The sequence below is a fragment of the Camellia sinensis genome, chromosome 10 (assembly GCF_055761805.1).
Source record: "Camellia sinensis isolate YWXY chromosome 10, ASM5576180v1, whole genome shotgun sequence".
NCBI lineage: Eukaryota > Viridiplantae > Streptophyta > Magnoliopsida > Ericales > Theaceae > Camellia > Camellia sinensis.
The window spans coordinates 147,790,135-147,800,884 of NC_138970.1; the positions used below are offsets into that span (position 1 = coordinate 147,790,135).

A 10,750-nucleotide genomic window follows, 5' to 3' on the forward strand; every position below is an offset into this window, starting at 1 on the left:
TCCTTGAAGCCGGCGTTGTTGGCATTTTCGCACTCCTTCTCCCTTGACTTCTTGAGTGCATCAAGCTCGGCCTGGAGCTCATCCCTCTTCTTCTCGGCTTCGTCAAGCTGGTCGAGCAACCTGTTGCTGTCAGCATTGGCGATTTGGAGTGAGGACTTTGCTTGGCTGAGCTCGGTCTGAAGACTCTGGACTTGGCCGGCAGTGTCATTCGCCTTCTACTGCAGTCGATGGATTCGCTCCATGACCAAGTGTTGCTTCTGGATGGCCTGCAAGAACAAAGTCTGATCAGAGAAGAAACCGTGCAAACACTTCGTAAAAATTTCAGTGAAAGATTGAGACTTACCCTAGCCATGGACTTAACAGACGATTTCACCAACCGGGTGTTAGAAACGTGGTCGCTGCCGACCACGTCGCTCGGTAGGAAAAGGGCTTTGGAAAGGTCAAAGGCGAGCAGGTGCTCTTTGTCACCCTTGATGGAAGCGGTAGCCGGTACGTCCTTTTCCCGGTGCTTTAGCTGCGGTCGCCACGGTGGTGTTGGGTCGACAGTGACGGTGGGTTGCTCGGTGGTTAGCTCGGCAACCAGCTCGGCGGATGGGTCTGCGCGAGGCCTTTTGCCAGCCCGGCAAGTTTCTTGTCTGGGTTGCCCGGTACCTAGAGATGCCAAGGCGACCACGGGGCCGCTGGATTGTCAGGCAGCTTGAGAGTGGGTGGTGATGCTCGGCATCTCGGTTGAGGTTACTGTGAGGAGGTTCTTGATGCGGCTTCGTTTTGCCATCTCTTGTTCTTCGGTCAGCCGGATTAGCGGCACGTCCGGTAGAGTTGGATCCGGAGGAGGTGTTGGAGCACGGAGAAAGTCTGTAACTTTGCTCCGGCGTGGAGCTGAGTATCTGTAGGTTGGAGTGTAGCCGAGCAACTCGTTGCAATCCCGGTGGCTGTAACGGAGCACGGTCCGGATGGCTTCTACGTTGGGATATTGGTAGTTGGATTGCAAGGCTTGAATTGCTGCAAAAGAAACAGGAAAAATGGTTAAGTACAGAATGTTGAAGGCATGAAATTGACCGAGCAAATTAGCGCGGCTTACATATGGAACCAAAGTTCTTGCTGATGAACCAGCCCGGTACGTCGGCTGTTTCATAATTGCCAGACACTAGAAGAAGTCGTCATCATGTAAGTCCTTGTCTGGGGTGTCGGTCACTATTTTCTCTTTGCCCGGTCTTATTTTTAAATAATAGGCCAGGTCGTTGCCGGTGTGACCAAGGGTGTATTATCGTAGTATCTCGGCTAAACCTAAGTTTGTTCCTAGCCGGTTGTTTAGCTCCTGCACGCCATTGATTATTCGGTAAGTATTGGTCGAAACTTGGGTGGGTGCTAGCCTGGTGGGGCGCAGAAACTCGGTCATCAAAGGGTTGACCAGGAAGCGGAGGCCTCTTTCAATTACTGACAGCACGGTGAAGGGGCATTGGTCAAGCCTGCCCCAAGGGGTTATTTCCATCTCAACGAGCTTTAAATAGACATCTGCTGGGATACCGTATTCTTCCCTGAAGGCGGCCAAGGCAGCAGGTGTGTCCACAAGGAAGCGGAATTTTCCCATGTGTGGCCGACCAATTTAGCTCGGCTGAGGTGGTTTGGCACAAGCTAGGAATTAATGGCTGCTCGGTCCTTGAGAGCCTCAGAATTGGTCTTTGGTCCCCTTGGACTCTGGAGGAAAATGGAGGGTAATCGTAAGTGGGAGCGCGGTCACGCAAAACGAGCTAGACTTGAGCTCGGACTTGGATTGTGCCAAACCACCTAGGTCGTAAAGGCTAGCCAAAGAGCTCGGTCGCCCAAGTGGACCAGATATTAGCCCGGTTGAGCGGCCAAGTCATTTGGTTAGCCCGGTTTCTACTAAGGTTGGGACAAACTGCGTATTTGTTCGGTCCAAGTGATTTTTTGGACCAAAGGAAGACCTGGAGCCCGGTCTGCCCCAGATCCTCAGTGTTCATCAGAGAAAATGAAGAACAGCAAGGAGGGTGAAGGGTTAGGGACGGTTTTGGGTGCCTATGTCCTAAAACCTACGGATTTAGTGCCCTAATATGTGAAATGCCGACTGAAATAGCAAAAACGAGGTTCAAGGAACTTACCAGTTGAGGGCAGGGCCTACTTCTTCGAGCACAAATGCAAGGAGTGGCAGGGACGAAGTTTTGTTGGGGGAGCTTGAGCTCTGAAACGTCGAAGGCTTGAAGAGAGGCAGTAGGAATGAAAGGAAGCGAGAAGAGGTATATCTATAGAGGGGGAGAAGCCGCCCAAATTCAAATTTGAGAGGACGGTTAGGTTGGCTGCTCGAGGACCAATAAGAGATTGACACGTGCCCCCATTAATGGCAGCGTCAGAGTTGAAGAGACAGGAAGGCCAGACGAGGCGTCGACCGAGCAAGACAAGGAACCGAGCGCGGAAATTAGCCCGGTTTGCCTCTTGTAAATTATCAACCGAGGAAGAGTTTATCCTGGTCGGAACAAGTAATCCCGGTCACGCTGGTGCGGACGGAATTAAGGGGCAATTGAGAGGGAAAAATATGGTCTGGATTGGGCCATGGTAATACCAGGCAAATCGTGGGCCGAACACATTTGGGCCGTGGTATCCAGGGTCCACCTAAAAGTGATTTTTTGCTCGGCAATGGCAAAGGCATGTGGAACCGGGCTACTTCACCTTGTCGGCACGGAGGCCGGTCAAGTAAGGGTTCCACGGTTTATGCGTTGCGCGGTTGTAAAGCACACATCCATAGCTCGGCGTGAAAGCTCATGCCTGAAGCTCGGCAGGAAGGACTTTGGTTGACTGGTATGACCAATCTCAAGCTTGGCTTCGCCGGATGCAGTTGAGCATGGCTGGAAAGGAGCTTGGTTGTTGGGGCACCTGGGCATGAAACGTAGCATGTCCGTTGACAGCCGAGATGCTACAGCCCGGCTGCCGAGCTCCCAATGCACTGGGCTGGCAGTCAGGTTAGGTGATGTTCAGCAAGATTTGTGCTGACAGATGGGATAGCAGAACCACGTGTCGAGAGATCACTGGGAGTAGATTTGGGACGCAGAAGGTATATAAGCAAGTATGCGCCCCCTATGCTGAACACACGAACATTTGATAAGAGAAATACTTACACTCAACTCAGTCCTCTCTCTCTCTCTCTCTATCCCTATGTGTGTGTCTAACTTGATTGTCGGAGGGGTTTTCCGGCCACACACCGCCGGGTAGCTCACTGCTATTGTGGACGCAGGTGATCGAACAGGAACGATGCTTAGAAGAAAGGAGTGCGGGCTTGCCTGAATATTTGCTCCCCGCACACTAATAATCCTACAAATTTGTGGATTAATTATCCATTGGATTAATAATCCTAAACCAAAATTTTAAAACAAACATAGGATAATTGGGCCTACGGATTAATAATCTCAATCACATGCTCTAATCTACCAAATCAAGCATGCCCTATAGTTATTATTGCCACAAGCACTATCATCATTTTTTTTTGGATCAATCAAAATAAAGATTCATTGATATAAAATAACAGTACAAGATGTACAAACAAATTACATCAAGAAAACACAAAAGGCCAAGACAAAACATCATAGCTTAAAAGCTATATCTCAACTAGGTTGAAACATGAAACAAGACAATCAAATGTAAAGTAAATGGCCAGGAATGAAGTAAAAATAAAAAAACACACTAGATAAATAAAATCAAAACAGGGGCAAACCAAACAGTCCCTAAGCAAAAAGATGGCAGACAAACATTATCTTGAAAGTCAAGACCATGATTGGAGTGCATTCCATTATTTGAAATACCATAACACTATAAATTCATCCTTATCAATTCAGAATTTACTCAGAAAAAGAAATCAATTGTTTAAATTCATTTTACTCATAGACCCATATTTTATCAATTTAATCTCTACAACACAAATCTATTGAGGATAAATTATGAATTCTTAAGTGTGAGTTAATAGTATTTTTCTTTGAAATATGTAACTCTCCGGCCACACTTCTAGAGACACACCACTCCTTGTTGGATCAAATAGGAGCTTCCCCTTGTACTCCCTCTTATCGTTCTTGAAAATGCCATTTCATTTACCTCTTCTTCTTATAATAATCACCAACCAAAACACAAAGGGAATGATAATTAGAGGAGACCTCACCATAACAGATGTCGCCCTTACCACTACCACAACTCTCCACTTGCATCACCATCTTTATTGCTACCATAATTGTCGCTTCAATCACCACCATCACTACTACACCACCGCCACCACCATCAAATCACCACGAATACAATCACTACGTCCACTACACCACCTCTCCACTATCACCACAACCATTATCCCTCCGCATCGTACACCACCACTACCGTCACCATCATCATTAGCACCATAACCACCACTATCATTGTCATTGTCGCCTACACCACCTCCACCTCACCATCATCACAATCACTACAACGAATTACACTTCTGGCGACTAAAATTCAGTTGCCAAAAGTCACACTTTAGTCACCAAAAACTTTTACCGACCAAAATGTTTGGTCGCTAGATTGGTCGTTGAATAATTGTCGGGAAAGGTAATTGGTGACTAAAAATGGTTTAGTCGCCGAAAGTCCTCCATTGGCAACTAATTTTTTAGTCGCCAAAAGCTTTCAAATAAATTTAATATTGCATTTTCAACAGCTAAATTTTTTTGTAGCCAAAAACTTCAATTATTTAGCTACTAAAAATTTTAGTCGCCAAAATATTTTTTTCGATCATCTTATTTCTTTTTAGCTACTAAATTTTTAGTCGCCTAAAGTCTAATTTTTTTAGCCACTAAATATTTTAGTCGCCAAGCCTTTTTTAACTACTAAAAGTTTTAGTCGCCTAAAATCTAATTTTGTTTTTTAGCTACTAAATTTTTAGTCGCCTAAAGTTTAATTTTTTTTGGCTACTAAATATTTAGTCTCCAATTTTTTACTTTTTATTTTTGTTTTTTGTGTTTTTAGCTACTAAACTGTTAATCTTCTAAAGATTTGTTTTTAGTCACCAAAAGATTTGTTTTCATTTTAATTTTTTTAGCTGCCAATTGTTTGGTTGCCAAAAACATCATTTTATGTTTTTTTTTTTAAATTAACTTATCCACAACCTGTATGTATTCTGTGCAACTTGTACCATGTATATAAACAAAACAATACATATATTATCAATCATTCGACAATTTACATCCATTTCACTTCCTTCCATCGAAAAATGAATAACTTTTAATGTCAAATTCCATATAAACCAAGTATATTCCAACCTACAATAATAATTCTATACAAAACAAAGAATTATACGAAAACCACGTTTTCCGTACATAAAAAATATATTCACTACCACGCCAAATAGCCATTTGGTGTGGTACAAATTACCATGGTAATTTGTACCACAACAAACGGTAATCTATATATAGTACACCAATTATATACCAAGCCAAAAATGATCTGTATGATTAAAAACTAATCCACACAAAAGCAGAGGACGACAAAAGAGGCTAATTATACAAAAGTATAAATTGTCCTTTGTACACAAAAATGGAATATCCACAAATCCATTAGAGGTCATGGTGAGTAAATTAAAAATGGAATACCAAAAATGCATGTAGAACTTGATACTCTAAGGCAAAAACATTAGAGGTCATGGTGAGTAAATTAAATTGTTCATCTTCCTTAGTACTTTTTCCATTATACTCTCAGACGTGATTGAAGTGTTAACTAAAAGATCTAAATCACTAAATACCAGTGAATACACAGTGAAACAACTAATTCTAGATTTAGAGTTTTGTTTATGTATATGATGAGTGAATAAAATCGGACTTGACTTGAAGAATGCAAAATGCCATAAAAATTACAACCATTGAGATCCCAAAACACAAATAAACTCACTCGTATGAACATCCAAAAAAACACACTTAAACCATTACAAGTGTTCATAGTACCGGACCCAAAATGCACAAATGTAAGGCAATGTTTACAACTATAGATGTGAAGTTTATGGTGTTTTCGCCCTCTGAACGCCCTTTTTCGACTAATTTTAATGCTTTTTTGACTCTAATTCCCAACTTATGTGTGCTAATTATGTCCCGTCTGTCCCCATAGGTCCTATTTGTCACGAGAAAGCTGCCTGTGACATTCGTATAGTGGTACGGGCGCTGTTTTGCATTTTCGCCCCCAAACGCCCTTTTTCGACTAAGTATAAGGCGTTTTCGACTCTAACTCCCAACTTACATGTTCTAACTACATGCTGTCTGTCCCCACATGTTCTATTTGTCACAAGGAAGCTGCCCATGACATCTATAGAGTGATTTGGGGACTGTTTTGCATTTTCACCCTCCGAATGCCCTTTTCGATTAAGTTTAAGGTGTTTTCAACTCTAACTCCCAACCTACGTGTGCTAACTACATGCCGTCTGTCCCCATAGGTCCTATTTGTCACAGGGAAGCTGCCCATAACATCCATAGAGTGGTTTAGGGATTGTTTTGCATTTTCGCCCCCCTAATACCCTTTTTCGACTAAGTATGAGGCGTTTTCGACTCTAACTCCCACTTTACATGTGCTAACTACATGATGTCTGTCCCCACAGGTCCTATTTGTCACAAGGAAGCTGTCCATGATATCCATAGAGTGGTTTGGGGGCTGTTTTGCATTTTTACCCTCTGAACGCCCTTTTTCGATTAAGTTTAAGGCGTTTTCGACTCTAACTTCCAACTTACGTGTGCTAACTACATGCCGTCTATCCCCACATGTCCTATTTGTCACAAGGAAGTTGCCCGTGACATCCATAAAGTGGTTCGTGGATGCTTTGCATTTTCATCCACCGAACGCCCTTTTTCGACTAACTTTAAGGTTTTTTCGACTCTAATTCCGAACTTATGTGTGCTAATTATGTCCCATCTGTCCCCATAGGTCCTATTTGTCACGAGGAAGCTACATGTGACATCCGTATAGTGGTTTGGGGGCTGTTTGTATTTTCGTCCCCCGAACGTCCTTTTTCAACTAAGTAAAAAGCATTTTTTACTCTAACTCTCAACCTACGTGTGCTAACTACATGTCATCTATCCCCACAGGTCCTATTTGTCGCGAGAAAGCTTGCCATGACATCTATAGAGTGGTTCAAGGGCTTTTTTGCATTTTCACCCCCCGAATGCCCTTTCATTTGTCTTATATCTAATTAGTGTTAAAATGATTGATTAACATAAGAGTATAAGAGCCCTAACTATATGCCATCCAGTACATGTTTTCCCAAAACCTAGTGCCTCCTTTCCCCTTTCTTAAAAGTCAACAAGAAAGTTATAACTAAAGGACAAGCTAATGGTGTTACCCTCACCTATTAGCTTGAGAGGGGATGATAAAGAGTATTAATCATTAGTAGTCTCAGTAGAGAGTTAGTTGCTTCAACATACTGCACCTCTCAAGTGGCATTTGCATAGTATTTTATTTTTTTGATAAATACACATGCAATGTTACATGTTCAAGAAAGTAACTAAGAATGTTGTTTATAATCATTAATGTCATAGGTCCTAGGATAAAATTTCAAAGGAATTCAAAGATCTAGTGGTCGGAATAATTCTTTGAAAGATCAAATTATCCCAAACCATATGACACAATCACAGAGATGTCAAAGAAAAAAAACCAAAATAAAATGGAAAAAGTATAGCATCAACTTATTTTGCAAACTCACCCCAAACAATAAATTATAAAAGGCCATATAAATGCATTACCACATAAGAATCCAAGAGTGGTGGATAGTTCCCATCAATAGTGTCTATCCAGCTAAATATCAGGTTATGAAAACCAAAAGGCTGGCTGGACATGCTTAGTGCATACTCCCAAGAAGGAGTCTCGTTAAATTTGGCCCGGAGATCAGGATGCAAAGGAAGCAACGCAATATGTGCACTGCTATCACCTTCAGTGAACAACCATTCATTCCATGGCAAAATATCTTGTCCCTGAAAAATTGAGAAAAAAATTCCTGAAAATAATTGTGCAAACAGTTTGTAAAATGAGTTTCTAGTAGTAGTTTTCAATTTTTTTTTTTTTAATTTTAAACTGAAACCACGGGTAATTCATTTATTTAGAAGAAACTATATGACATAGCCTATTCCATTGCAAATCTTGAAATTATCCATTCCTAAAATTTGAAATCAGACATGATATTTCTTTTTTATGGTTAACATCTATGTCACACATCCATATTGTAATGACTGGCAATATATTTGAGTTAAAAACTCCTCCAAATTCCATATCTCAACTCCATGGTTGTAATACAACAAGGCAATAAGTTAAACATTGCCATCGAAGCTAACCCGTCATGGAGCAAACCACAAGCATAAAAATTAATAGTGCTGAAATATATAAGAATATAATTAGTAACAATAGAAATTCAAATATAATTTTATTAAGATCGTAAAACCACCACTAAGGAAGCATGTTAAGCATTATGTGCTGAGTTACATCTCTATGGCATAAAACTTGGATTCCTTTTAACATGGGTTCTTACTTTTAAATGGTGATTTATCATGCTCTGTTAAACTAACTTGATAGAAGATCCACTGAAAATTTCCACATTTAAGCACTTAATGGTGTTATCAAATGAGCCAAATGTTAAAATTAATTCTTTAAGGGGCACACTTCGCAATAACTGAAAGACTCAGATTCGAAAATGTTTATACTAACCAATTTCCATTCCTGAATAACGAAACAAACATGCAAACAAGTCTAAGGGAAAACATGAATTGTCAAGAAGAAAATCGAAATCTAAACAAACATGCAAACAAGTCGGGAAAACATGAATTGTCAGGAAGAAAATCGAAATCTAAACAATAACAAAACCTTCTAACGAGTCATTCCAAGAAAGCCAACAAAAACCTCAAATTCAGCATGCTTGAAAATTGAGACTCACATAAACCAAATTTCCCAACATCTCAACACAATCAACCGAAAAATTCAAACAACTAACCAATATATAGCCCAAATCAATTTTGTTTATGCTCACCACAAACATACAGAGAAACCCATTTTAGAAATTCTACCAAAAGAAAGACAAAAAGGCCCAAGCACGAGATGCAAGCAGTATAACACCAATCTGTAGGTACCCAATACTCCAAAAGTGTAAATGATCTTAGCCATGTATCATTTTAACCACTAAAACTTGATTGGGTCATGAACAAAAAAAGTCACAACAACAACGAAATCACGCAGCAAATTCAACAACAAAAAAAATCTGTCCAGACACCCAATAATCCAAACTGCCAAGAGATTAACTGAATTTAAAAAAAAAAAAAAAAAAAAACTCCATATTCAATCACAAGTCCCTGAACAATCTAAAATTCAAACTGAGTCATTAACTTTGAACAACATCAATATGTAGATACCCAAAAACTTCAATTCAAGCAGAAAGCTCAATAATTGCTACGACCCAATCTCGGCAAGGCAACCCCTGCCAAGAGGGCGCACTTCAACGCTATAACACCTGTACACAATAATCACCAGCATAATTCTTATATCACATCACCAATAGTGCATAAGACCCTTCGATTGGCCAACATATATGAGATGATCCATTCAAAGACAAAAATATCATCATGCTACTATGATAGTTTCCATGCACCACTACCCCCAAAATAAATCATACTATTCGTGAATCCATCAATACATCCAACTTCACAAAGCAAATATTTACAATCAACCTACTTCATAAAACAAAGGATAAAACTACATCCTAGAGTGACCCTAATCAAAACCTCAACTACTAGATGTTCACATTTGATCCTCCAGAAACTCTAATCTTCCAAGTTGAGGCGAGCCACACAAAAGTCTAGAAATCTGAAAAAAAATTAATTAAAAAAAGAATGAGCTAGAGCCCAATGAGTATACCAATCCCATGGAGTTATAAAGCTTGCTCCTTCCAATTGGGTTCAAAATAAGATAATAAACACAAGAGCTTGATTGGACTGAAATTTATAAAAATTGAGAAAATTTTGCACAAACCGTTATCAAGATTTTTCCAAAGAATCTCGTAATGCAGGAAAAATACATTTGAATGAGGAAAGTAAACAAAAATACAACTTTTCAATACATTAAGATTTCATGTCCATCATACGAATCACTACATAGCCTTAGAGTCGCGTTACCTCGCGACTTAGGTGGTGACGGTACCGTTACCCAAAACATAACCATAGGAACATAACTCATGTCATCGTAGCACTTTAATTCTCATTTCAATGTTTTGGTCCCTAGGACTCCTTATGTACAACGACCCTTATGGTCCTTAAAACATTTCGGTACCCAGGACCCCAAAGCATTTCAGCCATTGTGGCCCCAAAGGCTATATTCGGTTATATGATCAATAAAAATAAATACTCTTGCATGACGTTTCATTGTCCTTTGATCATCATCATCATAAACTTTGAAGGACTCAACTTGAATACATTCTCATAAAAAAATTAGTGCTTCATTATACAAATAAAATCATATATTTATTTAAACTCACCATTTGACCTTAATAAATTTATAGATTTTCTTCTTATACATATATCATGATGAAATGTGTTACTTCCTTTGATTCAAAAATATTTTCAAACTTTGTATTAAAGATAGAGATAAGGTAAATTTCCATGGTAAGTATAGTCACCTCCAAAATAGCAAAAGCGTAGATTTGAAACTCTACGAATTAATTCCCAAGACGTGTAGAGACGCCTTCCTCCAATCCTAACAATTAGTA

General features: G+C 40.0%; 1 long non-coding RNA gene across 1 annotated transcript in view; it reads right to left on the reverse strand.

Annotated features, from left to right (window-relative positions):
* Positions 1-7,694: 7,694 nt before the first annotated feature.
* LOC114295209 (uncharacterized) overlaps positions 7,695-10,750 on the reverse strand; it is a 71,323-nt gene continuing 68,267 nt past the window's right edge. Inside the window, exon 3 of the long non-coding RNA XR_014342718.1 lies at positions 7,695-7,976. This is a non-coding gene — a long non-coding RNA (uncharacterized LOC114295209). The remainder of the gene's footprint in view (positions 7,977-10,750) is intronic.